This window comes from Pan troglodytes, chromosome 7, assembly GCF_028858775.2.
Source record: "Pan troglodytes isolate AG18354 chromosome 7, NHGRI_mPanTro3-v2.0_pri, whole genome shotgun sequence".
Lineage (NCBI taxonomy): Eukaryota > Metazoa > Chordata > Mammalia > Primates > Hominidae > Pan > Pan troglodytes.
The window spans coordinates 39,741,304-39,756,162 of record NC_072405.2 but is presented as its reverse complement, the minus strand read 5'-3'; the positions used below and the strand labels follow the sequence as shown (position 1 = coordinate 39,756,162).

General features: G+C 38.8%; 1 long non-coding RNA gene across 1 annotated transcript in view; it reads right to left on the bottom strand.

The window, feature by feature from the left end:
- LOC134810847 (uncharacterized) overlaps window positions 1–14,859 on the bottom strand; it is a 179,609-nt gene that overhangs the window by 21,459 nt on the left and 143,291 nt on the right. The window lies entirely within an intron of this gene.

Genomic DNA, 14,859 nt, shown 5'->3' with positions numbered 1-14,859 from the left:
CACAATTGCTACAAAGAGAATAAAATACCTAGAATCCAACTTACAAGGGATGTGAAGGAGCTCTTCAAGGAGAACTACAAACCACTGCTCAATGAAATAAGATAGGACACAAACAAATGGAAAAACATTCCGTGCTCATGGGTAGGAAAAATCAATATCATGAAAATGGCCATACTGCCCAAACTAATTTACAGATTCAATGGTATTCCCATCAAGCTACCAATGACTTTCTTCACTGAATTAGATAAAACTACTTTAAATTTCATATGGAACCAAAAAGAGCCCATATAGCCAAGACAATCCTAAACAAAAAGAACAAAGCTGGAGGTATCATACTACCTGACTATGAACTATACTACAAGGCTACGGTAATCAAAAAAGCATGGTACTGGTACCAAAACAGATATATAGACCAACGGGAAGAGAGGCCTCAGATATAACACCACACACCTACAACCATCTGATCTTTGACCAACCTGACAAAAACAAGCAATGGCAAAAGGATTCCCTATTTGATAAATGGTGTTGGGAAAAATGGCTAGCCATATGCAGAAAACTGAAACTGGATCCCTTCCTTACACTTTATACAAAAATTAACTCAAGATGGATGAAAGACTTAAACGTAAGACCTAAAACCATAAAAACCCCATGGGCAAAGACTTCATGACTAAAACACCAAAGCAATGGCAACAAAAGCCAAAATAGGCAAATGGGATCTAATTAAACTAAAGAGCCTCTGCACAGCAAAAGAAACTATCATCAGGTGAACAGGCAACCTACAGAATGGGAGAAAATTTTTGCAATCTATCCATCTGGCAAAGGGCTAATATCCAGAATCTACAAGGAACTTAACAAATTTACAAGAAAAAAACAATCCCACCAAAAAGTGGGTGAAGGATATGACCAGACGCTTCTCAAAAGAAGACATTTATGCGGCCAACAAACATATGAAAAAAAGCTCATCACCATTTGTCATTAGGGAAATGCAAATCAAAACCACAGCAAGATACCATCTCACACCAGTTAGAATGGCAATCATTAAAAAGTCAAAAAACAGATGCTGCAGAGGATGTGGAGAAATAGGAACATTTTCACACTGTTGGTGGGAGTGTAAATTAGTTCAACCATTGTGGAAGACAGTGTGGCAATTCCTCAAGGATCTAGAGCCAGAAATACCATTTCACCCAGCAATCCCATTACTGGGTATATACCCAAAGGATTATAAATCATTCTACTACAAAGACACATACACACGTATGTTTATTGCAGCACTATTTACAATAGCAAAGACTTGGAACCAACCCAAATGACCATCAATGATAGACTGGATAAAGAAAATGTTGGCACATATACACCATGGAATGCTATGCAGCCATAAAAAAGAATGAGTTCATGTCCTTTGCAGGGACATGGATGAAGCTGGAAACCATCAATCTCAGCAAACTAACACAAGAACAGAAAACCAAACACCTCATGTTCTCACTGATAAGTGGGAGTTCAACAATGAGAACACATGGACACAGAAAGGGGAACATCACACACTGGGGCCTGTCGGGGATGGGGGGCAAGGGGAAGGAAAACATTAGGAGAAATACCTAATGTAGAAGATGGGTTGATGGGTGCAGCAAACCACCATGGCATATGTATACCTATGTAACAAACCGGCACGTTCTGCACATGTATCCCAGAACTTAAAGTATAATAAAAATATATATATACATATATATGTTTGCTCAATAATGGGATGATTGATGTATTAAAAGGGGTCCAAAGGAAACTTTTGAGGGTGATAGAAATGTTTATTTGTATTATGTGAACAGTTTCTCAAGTATATACATATGTCAAAACTGATAAAATTATACACTTTAAATATGTGCACTTTGATTACACATCAATTATGTTGGGAGAAAAAAAGCAAAAAAAATAAAGCTTGTTTCGTCAGATCTGTCAATATTACCTTATACATGTTCTTCATATATACATCTTATATATATTATTCTGTTTCAATGCTAAAATAGTTCTTTGTCATATTTAAGTGTGATGTTCATTATGACTTGATTTTTTAAAAAATAGCTGTTTACTCATAATAGAATTTAAGTGAGAACTTAGAAAACAAACTGACCTTAAAGGTACAGTGGAAGAACAGAGAGACTATTGAGTCATACTCATTTCTCATTTAGCATTTGGAAATAAAATTCCTAGTGAGCTAAGAATCATCAATGAGGAGAATTCACCTTTAACTGGTTAATTAGAAGTGCAGTAACATGCTTCTTTGTCAAAATTAGAGAGAAGTGTCTCAGTTGCCCTGCAAGCATCTGGATGTGTCACAATTAGCTAATTATTGAGGACATTATTTTTGCACTTGATTGGATAGGCAGGCAGTCATTAGGAAAGAAAACGGTAGCCTCAAAAATCCAAATCCAGAACTCCTAGAAGTTAACTTTTGTTTTCATGTTTAAGTAAAGGAAAAAATATTGATAGGGGATGGGAGAAGAGAGGGGGTATGTTTATAGTCACCAATCACACTGTTTTAGAAAATTTTTGTTTGAATTGGGAACAAAAGTCATAGATTTAGCAGTTGTCCTTATTTCAAATATTCTGCTCTACTTCATTCACAAACCATCAAAACCTTTCACATTTTAAACTGTCTCCCCAACTTTTCTAGTATCCAAATGGACACAAACATATAAGTAAAAATGATAACCAAAATATAATTCCTAGGTTTAAAAAAACGGTGTAGATAAGGCAAAATCATTCTAGATTCTGTTAGAAAATCCCTTAACAACAATATATTATCTGCTATTTTTGAGTGTTATGGTGTCCCAAATCTTACTGGTCATTACCTCCTGACAATACAAGTTAATTTTGAAATATTGAATTTAGAGGTAGTTTGTGACTTTTCCATAGTGGGCCTAGGTATGTCTCCCACTGAGCTGCATTGTCACAACAAAAAGAATCTAAGATGACCCATGGTATTCTGTAAAGGGAACATTTTAGAATTTGGCATCAGACTGTTAAAGCAAACTAAATATGGCCTGAGAAGGACTCTGTACTTCTATATCCGAGTCCTTGTGGATGAACTTCAACCTAACTTAATAGGTAGACAAGATTGAAAACCTAATTTAGGAGTATGCATCTGTAACAATAGCTGAGTCTTGGCCAATCCCAGCAGTCATACTTCAACCAGACATACACTGCCAAATGTTTAAACTGTGTTCAAATGACGCAAACACTGAATTGTAACCAATCCAGCTGTTTCTGCACCTCACTTCCAATCTCTGTATATCACATCCCTTTTTCTGTCTATAAATTTGTTCTGACCACAAGGGCTTCCCTGGAGTCTCCCTCAGTCTGCTGTGATTCTGGGGGCTGCCCGATTCATGAATCATTCATTGCTCAATTAAACTCCTTTAAATTTAATTCAACTGAAGTTTTTCTTTTAACTAGACCCAACAGAAATAAGTTCAAAATCAAGTCCTTTGCTTTTTAAAATACATTTAGTTGTTCAACTCTTTGAACTACAATTTTCTCATCATAACATGTACAAAGTAATGCCTGATTTGCAGTGTAAGTATTCAAACTATACTATATATGGTTGCTGTCCATAAATGAAGATTTACTGTATTGAATTCACGGAATAATTCCATAGTTTTGTATGTCTTATATCCTCCAGTGTTTTGTGATCACTTGTTACTTTGTTATTCAAATAAAATGACTCAAGTTTCCATTCCATGTAACTATTGTAGGCCCAGAACCGTATCAAGTATTTCTGATGATTCCCTAGTGGTAAGGGCTTCCGTTTCCTTTGCTGCTAACTGTATCCATTTTCTTGAATGCTAGTGATACAGGAGCTAAAGAGAAATTATTTAGGCAGTTAGTGAGGGTAAGAAAGTCCTCAGCAAGGTTTCCCTTTTAATAAAAAGCAGCCCCCAAATTATTTCTTTTCTAACAAAAAGAAGCCTGAAAAAATCAAGCTGCAGGCATAGATAAGCAAGCTAAAAGCTTGCAAAGGTAAATGTCGGCAGCTGTGCACATAGAAAAGGCTACCCGGGGGCCAGACATGTTCAACATGGCGGCTCCATCTTCCCTTTTCTTTGTCAACCACGGGCACCGTAAGGAACAGAAAATATGGTGCCAGCCAGGTAGAGAATCCATCTGCATAATAAAAGATTAGGGTGGGATGGCCAACTTCTTCATGCTGGCCTGTCGTACTGGTCCGACCAATCTCTCAGGCCCTGTGTAAATCAGACACGACCTCCTCAGCTCGTCTATAAAACTCCATGTATTTCACCTTGAAATCTGAAGACCCACTCGGGAGCCTCTCTCTCTCAGCAGGAGAGACAGCTATTCTCTGTTCTCTTTCTTTTGCCTATTAAACCTCCACTCAAACTCATTTCTTGTGTGTCCACATCCTCAATTCCCTTGGCGTGAGACGACGAACCTTGGGTATTCACCCCAGACAAATGACGCCGCTTCACTAGCTCCAAACTTCCTCTTGACCAATTCCTTCTTCTTCACTTTCCATAGTTAATGTTCTTTCCTACAGCCTTCACCCTTCATCCGAGCATGAAAACACCCTCTTCTCTTTCATTGCCAAGAAACACTGCTAACACAAGGCTGTTGTGTATACTCAACTTCCACTCAAGGTTTAAATTGAGAAATATTTATGAACATATTCTTATATGTGTAAAATGTGATCTACAAAATGCCATCACTCTGGTTCAGAGCTCTGAAATGGAAAGGACTTCATTCTAAGAAGGACTACATGCACGACCTATAGCCTTACAAATTAAAAAAATTTAAATTTAAATTTAAAAACCTTGCAAAAAAAATAAGCAAAAAGAATCAAAACTTGCCATGAACTTCTGAACTGGGCCATACTTCCATGATCACATCCTGAGAAATGACTAAACTTTACCATTGCTGCAGCTCCTGAATGACCGGTGAACTATGAACTCGTGCACTAAGCCAGCCACCTCCACCAGTGATAATTCTTTCAGAACAACTTGTGTAATCACCCTTATCTTCCTTTTAAAAATCCCTACTCCTTTTCCTCTCTTCGAATCACAATTTGTCCTCTAGCTGAATCTGTGTCTCCCAAATTGCAATTCCTAAGACGCCAATCAATGCCTTGTCTTACAGTGTTGCAGTCTGGTCTTTTGCCTCATCTTGGTTAACATATGCAGACACCAATAACTGCTAATCCCATAACCATTATCTGAAAAATAGCCCTGATTGTTATTCACCTCCATCTACTATTCTTGCCTAAATAGTCAATTACAATAAACTGATTAATTTTCACCCCATGCCTACTCTGTGGTGTTAAGTGGGTACCATTACCTTCTTCTCTTTTGTAAAAGGAAACAAAGAACTCATAAGGCATAAGCCCACGTCATGAAAGTCCACTTTGTGACAAAAATAACCTAATTGATGAGTCCCTTCATTAGATGGCATTAGTGCAACTACACTATTCATTCATGCAAAAATATTTCTCGATGCCCTGCAAAATGCAGAGTACAGTGCTAGGTTTTAGAAATAATGGTAAATAAAATAGTCATGATTCTTGCCCTGATAGAGCAGGTAGTCCTGTGAATATAGTCACATAAAATAAAGCTGGAAAGGACTTTGGAAATCATTTGCCACCCAAAAGACCACCAGGATGGCTAAGTAGTAGAAAGGAGAGCTTTACTGGTGATAGCAGTTTGCAAACCAAGAAGAGAGAGTCTGGCCCGGCACAGTGGCTCACGACTGTAATCCCAGCACTTTGGGAGGCCGACGTGGGAGGCGAATCACGAGGTCAGGAGTTCGATACCAGCCTGGCCAACTTGGTGAAACCCCATCTCTACTAAAAATACAAAAAAATTAGCTGGGCATAGTGGCGGACACCTGTAATACCAGCTACTAGGGAGGCTGAGGCAGAGGTTACAGTGAGCCGCGATCATGCCACTGCACTCCAGCCTAGGCAACAGAGCAAGACTCCATCTCAAAAAAAAAAAAAAAGAGAGACAGAGTCTCCAGTGTGTACAGAAGATACTCTTTCCTCAAAAAACAGAAAGGGCAGGTTGGGTTTTATGCCTCACAGGGGCTGTAATACACAACAGAGTCATACATATTTAGCAGGTTTGGAGAAAAGCTACACATTTTTATGAAAGCAATTGAGCACATGTGCAATGGGCAAACATATATGTAGCATACATCCCATGTTCACCTGGGGCAGGGTTTTACCAATAAAATGAGGTGGAATTTGGCTTTTTATGTCAAAAGGCTTACTAAAGGACAGAAAGACAGTTCATGGCACAGCCTCTATAAGGAGGCCAAAACTGGCTTAAGGTCTGCAGTTGCTTATTAGGAAAGAATGTTTGTAAGGCCATTCCTCTTTAGTGGGTCTGAGTTGAAAATCAGAGTTAGGAGGGGTCTGATAATTGATTGGCCTGATAGCTTCCATTGCTAGGGGGGTTTCGCAAGAGTTTAGTCTTTCTTATGGCCAAAGGAATTTAGGGAGTTGCCATACAGGCCAATCTCTGAATCCTCCACTCTCCATCCATAGCTAACTTTTGTTTCCTTAATCTTAGGGTCCATGTTAGTTGATACAGAGGTGTTTATTTTAGCCTCTCAGATCACATAACAAAAATCCCTCAAGTTACCAATGAAGCCCACAGAAGTGAAATTACTTGTTTAAGGCCACACAAGTTGGTGACTAAACCCAGATTTGCATCTTCATTATGAAGAACTTAATCTTATCTTTAACGTCATGTAATTGTGTTTATACAACCCGCACAGTTTGAGTTTCAGACATCCAGTGGGGGTCTTGTTACTTATCCCCTTTAGATAAGGGGGGGACTACAGTATTTTAACTCTTGGTGTATGACTTTTCCTTTTCTACAGCTGATTTGAGTCTTATTACTGTTGACACACCCAATGCTGTGCTTGTAGTAGGTACTCAATAACTGGGTATATTAACCCATGTATTGTTTTTTGGTTAAGCAGGGGACAAAGTCATCATTACTGCTATCCCCAGTCACCACTGTGGTTTGCTCTAGTTAAACTGAAGACTCTTCCTAAGAATTTGATCCAGGACATGTTTTTTTAAAACTCATATTTCATAGCTTCTGGCTGTTCTTTATACTATTAATGGTAACTCAGGGCTAATAGTCAATTTAGTTAAATTTAGCACAGCACATTAGTGAGTTTTTGGATATGCAAATGATGGCTGTTATTGAAAGATTTTTTTTTACCTAAGGCTAAATTTTAATGAATCTTTGTCACTCACACATTTCCGTCTTTTACTGTTATATGGTCTAGCAGAGTAAAAAATGTTTCCACTCCTCTAAATGCTTTTTCATCACCATACTTTCTCCAACTCTTTCCTGAACTCATCTCTTTCTTGCAATATCTTCCTAATGACAGCCCATAACAACCAATACACACTCCTAACACACTGCTTTACTACAGGCTCAATAAACACCAGACTGACTTCAGGTTTTCTCAGGTTGATGGTTCTAGCAAAAATATTGTCACTGAATAAGATGGAACTCTAGTTCTTCTGCCTGTGATATCAATTTTCTCACTACCCAACTGCTAAGCCAATGCCATATATTATAGGTTTTTGTTACAATAGCATGCCACTTAAATAACATAGGAATTTACCTCAATATCAACACCAGCTACTCTAACCTATAAATTCCAAAATGTCACTACCAAAGCTTATTTCTCAGTCACATAAAATGTATTTGTTGCCAGGAGGAAACTCCATTCCATACAGTCATTCAAGGCCCAGATAGACAAAGGTCGTGCCATCTTCTACATATATATAGCTTGCATGGTTTCCAAGATTGCCCTGGGTATTGTCATCCCCTGGAATATTGGGAAGAAAACATGGAGAGTCATGAAGAAGATTTTATGGACCAGATCTGAAAAATTATATGCATAGTTTATCCCTATAGAGTCCATAAGCAAGAACTCCATTACCTGGCCATAATTAACTTCTTGGCAGGCTTAGAAGTATGGTCTGGCCATGGCCCAGAAGGAAAAAGAGCCATATTTAAAGAATCTCTCATCTTTATCATTGATATGGAGACTCATGGACTTGGAATGAACTTTATAACTTCGTGACTTGAAAAGCAATACTTTATAGTGGAAAGAGCTTGGCCTTTGACATCAGACAGATCTAGGCTTAAATCTAGGCCCAGCCAGTCACTATGTATGTGTCCTTGACTGAGTTTATTCACCTCTCTGAAACTTGATTTTCTCATCTGTAAAATGGCACTATAGCACTTACTTCATAGAGCTATAATGAAATGTAAGTGAAATACTATATTTAAGAACTTAACTAAGTACTTGCCACAATATAAATGCTCCAAAACTATAAGATACTATTTATATCAGAATTACAGGAAGAATTTGTTCAGGAATCAGGATTACAACCTGATATCAGTTTTACTTTCCTTATTTACACAAAATTTTTAAATTTTTTCAACAATGGTGATAAGAACACACAATGGAGAAAGGACAGTCTCTTCCATAAATAATGATGGGAAAACTGGATATTCATATGCAGAAGAATGAAACTACATCTCTACCTCTCACCATATACAAAAATCAACTCAAAATGGATTGAAGACTTAAATATAAAACCTGAAACTAGAAGAAAACATAGGGGAAAGCTCCATAACATTGGTCTGGGCAGATATTTCTTGGCTAGGACCCCTAAAGCATAGGCAATGACAAATGAACTTGCATTCAACTAAAAGACACAGCAAAGGAAACAAATTAATAGGATGAGGAGACAACCCACAGATTGGGAGAAAATATTTGCAAATTATACACTGGAAAAGGGGCTAATATCCAAAATCTATAAGGAACTCCATTCAGTCAATAACAAGAAAACAAATACCCTAGTGAAAAGATGGGCAAATGACTTGAATAGACATTTCTTAAAAGAAGACATTGAAATGGCATATATATATATATATATATATATATTTTTTTTTTTTTTTTTTTTTTTTTTGAGATGAAGTCTCACTCTGTCACCCAGGCTGGAGTACAGTGACACGATCTCAGCTCACTGCAACCTCTGCTGCCCCAATACAAGCGATTCTCCTACCTCAGCCTCCTGAGTAGCTGGGATTACAGGCGCCTGCCACCGCACCCGGCTAATTTTTGTAGTTTTTTGTAGAGACAGGGTTTCACTATCTTGGCCATGCTGGTCTTGAACTCCTGACCTCGTGATCCACCCACCTTGGACTCCCAAAGTGCTGGGATTACAGGCGTGAGCCACTGTGCCTGGCCTAATAGATATATTTTTAAATGCACAACATTACTAATCATCAGAGAGATGCAAATTAAAACCTCAGTGATATACTATTGCACACATGTAAAAATAGCTTTATCAAAAAGATGAAAGATAACAAATGTTGGCCAGCACATGGAGAAAAGGGAACACTGTTGGTGATACTGTAAATTAGTGCAGCCATTATGGAAAACAGTATGAAGTTTCCTCAAAAAGCTGAAATTAGAATTACTGTATGATTCAGCAATCCCACTATTGGGTATATACTCAAAGGAATTGAAATCAGTATGCCAAAGACATGCCTGCATTTCCATGTTCATTACAGCTTTATTCACAATAGCCAAGATATGGAATCAACCTAGGTGTCTATCAATGGATGAGTGGAGTTTTAAAATGTGATATATATACACAGTGGAATACAATTCGGCCTTGAAAAGTCAGGAAATTCTGTCATTTGCAACAATGTGGATGAACCTAGAGGACAGTATTTTAAGTGAAATAAACCAGGCACAGAGAGACAAATACCATATGATCTCATTTATATGCAGAATCAAAAAAAGTCAGACTCATGGAAATAAACCAGGCACAGAGAGACAAATACCATATGATCTCATTTATATGCGGAATCAAAAAAAGTCAGACTCTGTAATCCCAGCACTTTGGGAGTCCAAGGCGGGCAGATCACGACTTCAGGAGATCAAGACCATCCTGGCTAAGACAGTGAAACCCCGTCTCTACTAAAAATTACAAAAAATTAGCCAGGCGTGGTGGCAGGCGCCTGTAGTCCCAGCTACTTGGGAGGCTGAGGCAGAAGAATGGTGTGAACCCAGGAGGCGGAGCTTGCAGTGAGCCGAGATCGTGCCACTGCACTCTAACCTGGGTGACAGAGCGAGACTCTGTCCCAAAAAAAAAAAAGTCAGACTCATGGAAGTAGACAATAGAATAGAGGTTACCAGAGGCTGGGGATTGGGGTGGGACAGGAAAAGAAGAGACACTGGTCAACAAGTATGAAGTTACAGTTAAAAGAAAGAAGTTCTGGTGTTCTACTGCACAGCACAGTGTTATAGTTAATAATAATGTATGGTATATTTCAAAAGAGGTAAAAGGGAGGATTTTATTTTTATTTTTATTTTTTTGAGATAGAGTCTCACTCTTGTCACCCAGGCTGGAGGGCAGTGCCACAATCTCAGCTCACTACAACCTCTGCCTTCCTGGTTCAAGCGATTCTCCTGCCTCAGACCCCCAAGTAGCTCGGATTACAGGCACCCGTCACCACGCCCGGCTAATTTTTGTATTTTTACTGGAGATGGGGTTTCGCCATGTTGGCCAGGTTGGTGTCAAACTCCTGACCTCAGGTGATCTGCCCACCTTGCCCTCCCAAAGTGCTGGGATTACAGACATGAGCCACCGCACCTGGCAAGAGAGGATTTTAAATGTTCTCACTACAAAGAAATGATAAACATTTGAGATGACAGATATGCTAATTAGCCTGACGATCATTCCACAATGCATACATGTATTGAAACATCACATTGTACCCCACAAATATATACAATTATTACTTGTCAATTAAAAATAAAATCAAACTTTTAAAAAATTTCCTGACACAATGTAAATGTCCCAAAAATATAAGCTACTACATACATCAGAATTATTAAAAGAATTTTGTGAGGAATCAGAAGTACAACCTCATATCAGATTTACCTTCCTTAAACAAAATTTTTTAACTTAGCACTGCTAATTGTGAAATTTGCAGTTATCAAGTCATTTCTTCCTACTATGAAGAAATAATTAGGCTCCCAAATTTTTATTTTACTGTTTTACTTTTTATTTCACTAGCTTTAGGGTACAAGCAGATTTTGGTTATATAGATGAATTGTATAGTGGTGAAGTCTGAGATTTTAGTGCACCCCACACTCAAGTAGTGTACACTGTACCCGATAGGTAATTTTTCATTCTTCACTGCCCTCCCAGTCTCCGCACTTCTGAGTCTCCATTGACCATTATAATATTCTGTAGGCCTTTGCATACCCACAGCTTAGCTCCTACCTATAAGTGAGAAGCTACTTCACTTAGAATAATGGCTTCCAACTCCATCCAAGTTGCTGTGAAAAATATTATTTCATTCTTTTTTATGGATTAGTAGTGTTTCATGTGTATACATGCCACATTTTCTTTATCTACTTGTTAGCTGATAGACACCCAGGTTGATTCCATATCTTTGCAATTGTGAATTGTGCTGTGATAAACATACACATGCAGGTGTCTTTTTGATACAATGACTTCTTTTCTTTGGGTAGATCCGGATTGCTGGATCAAATGGTAATCTGCTTTAAGCTCTTTGAGAAATCTCCATACTGTCTAGTGGAAGAGAATTTGAAACAGTTTATATAAAGATAAATGTTGGTTTACAGATGTTCTAAGTAGAACAAAACAATAAATCATTTAAAAATACTTGCTTAAGAGTCAGAATTTATAACTTTGCAGTGGTGTACCTCAAGGTGGCAGAGATATTTCTGCTTAAGGAAAGTTGACAAGGTTTGTTATCTTGCTTTTATCTCAAGATAAAATTATCTGGGGGAACAAAAACTAAAGCATTTTCTTTCACTTACAAATAGAAAATTATTGCCTATGAGCAAGAACAGGCCCCAAATGCCACACACTCCAGGTGACCAAAGCTTCAGAAGTCTTCATGAATCTCAAGAAAAGCTCATGGCTCTCATACCTGTGATCATATCCTGCCCAGGAATGTGCAATGCCTCTTTGCACCAAAGCAATAAACCAGTATTGTTGCTATGTGTAGATTTTATTTATATTGAGATTTCGGGAAGATCATTCTCCAGCACCCACTGTTTCTCTTTTCCATCTATGGACTGAACATTTAGTTCTTGATTGCCTTAAGGATGTTTACTCATTCTCAGATGCTGGTTTTGTTCCATTTGGCAGAAGGAGAGACAGAGGAGGGTGCTTAGGCACAAGAGAGGCAGATGACATGGCAGTATTTTCTTTCTCTATTTTGGTACAGTAGTGATATTCACACGGTATGACTCAATTTATAAAGTTGCTATGTTGACTCATGAAAATCGGTTTTTTCCCAACTCCTGTCCTCCTTATCATTGCTCTAAGGATCAGAGTTTAAAGCTATTTGGGATCATCTACTGACAACAGCTGTCTTTGGAATTATCTTAAAATACTAAATGCCTACATGAAAAGTTGAAAGACTTATATCAAGGCAATGTCCTAGCCACAGTGGGAAATAAGCCCAAACAGGAAATGAATATGAATTCATTCTGATCACATTAAGTAGGAAAATCTGGGCACACAGTGGGAAGAGCTTAGCTAGGTACAGCAAAGGGTTGGCAAGGATTAATCTTATTTTGGTACTGTGAGTATTAGGCAGGCTAACATCAGGCTCAAGATCAACCACTTGGTAGTTAGGAAGAGCTTCACTAAGCTTGGTTATACCCCCAAAAAGCACTTCTATTACAAGGCAGCATATTGAGGAACCCCTACCCAATGAAGACTTTAACCATGGATAAAAACTAATAAGTAAACCTTTCTTGATACCTTCACTTTTACAGTGCCCTACAACTGTTAGGATTTTGTATATTTTGTTTATGCTTCACAATAATCCTATAAAATCTCATATTAGAGATCACTAACCCCATTTTCAGGTGGTAGAACCTAGGTCTCTTAAACTGTCAAGGTTGGTTTCATATCTTTGCAATTGTTAAAACGAAAGATCCAGAGCTAGAATTCAGCTCTCCTAACTACTGGCCCAGTAATTTCAAGCAGTTGTCTCTCCTTTATAAAGAGAAAGCATCTTCCATTCTCACAGGAAGTGCAGTAGCATTCAATAGGGCTTGAATTCTGCTGGAGGGTGTGTTGTATATGTAACCTCCCCCGAGGCCCTCCACAGAAGAGACTCTGCCCTCCCAGACATATGTCAGCACTAGGGTCCCCATTTTCCGGGTCTCTGTTATTCCCCGGAGTTTGGATTGGAGCCCTGAGCAACACAAATCATAACAGGACTGAGGAGCAAAATGTCATGTCATTTTTCCTCACCACGAGCATTTGCTTTTTTCATGGCCTTTGGGAATCCCACAGATTCAATTTGGTTCATTTCAACAAATACATAAGGAGAATTTAGTCTTTCATCCTAACAGCCAGTCTGTCAGTCAAACCGAATAAGAATACAAGGAACAGAGAAGATCTCAAGGACTAATATCGTTTGTAAGCCACCTGTGGCGAAAAGTATTTTCCAGAGTTGACCACAACAGCAACTCCCATCTCACCTCCCTTCTTACCACATAATCATCACATTAAGTGGTGGGTCTGCTGGTTCTCGTTCAGATGAATATGGGTGAAACTTTACAGTAGCTTTTACCAATAGGGTACAACAAAAATAAACCTATCTGCTAGATCATTAAAACACCATTCACTTCTACCTTGTTCTCTTGGGGCACTCGCTCACAAAACCCAGTCTCCATGCCATGAGGAAGCACAAACTACCACACAAAGAGACTCAATGAAGACACCACCTGTAAATACTCTAGTCAGACAGCCCACCTGAGGTCTCAGGCAAAGGTGAGCATCAACCACCAGACATGTGAGTGACGTGCTCCAGATATTTCTAGCATCCAGCTATTGAGTCACTCCAACTTCAAGATGGAGCCGAGACCCCTTCTTAGGGGCCTACAGCTCCCCACTCCAGGCATGGAAATAAAGGAAAATCTTGATTTCTTTCAAGGAAAATTCCAAGCACCTAGCCAGCCTTGAAAAGTAAACAAGCAACCTGATAAGGAAAAAGGTAATAGTAGCTTAAGTCAATAGCCAAGGAAGTTAGAGTCACAAGATATTTGGTTCCAGTACAGAAACTAAAGATCACATCTTAACATATGTCCCTGTCTTGTATTTCAGAAACGTGGACTCCCACCAAATGGATCCATCAGCAGGGAGACCTCAGGAAAGAGAGAATTTGGGGACTGAACTCTGACTGTGATTCTTTTTTCTTCCTGAGGGGCTTGGAGCTCACACCTGTGAGCTGGGGCCAGTATTCTTTTCTGCTGACCCCAAATGTTTAAACAAAGCTTATCATCCTAAACCAATTGCAAATCAGAAAATTTTTGAAGCTACCTATGACCTGTAAGCCCCCACTTCAAGATATTCCACCTTTTTAGGCCAAAACCAATGTGTACCCTCCATGTATTGATTTATAATTTTGCCTCCAATTTCTGCTTTCCTGAAATTTACCTGTCTTTAAAAACCCTTACCTCCCAGTCATTGGGGAGTTCAGGATTTAAGCATTAACTGTCTGATCCTTTCTTCTTGGAGCTCTGCAAATAAACACCTTTCTTTCTACCAATGCAAACCTCAATGTAGATATATGATCTTACTGCACCAGCCAAGCAGACCCCGGTTTGGTCTGTAACTTTTTTTTTTTTTTTTGGGAGGAAGTCTCACTCTCACCCAGGCTGGAGTGCAGTGGTGCAATCTCGGCTCACTGCAACCTCCGCCTCCTTGGTTCAAGCAATTCTCCTGTCTCAGCCTCCAGAGTAGCTGGGATTACA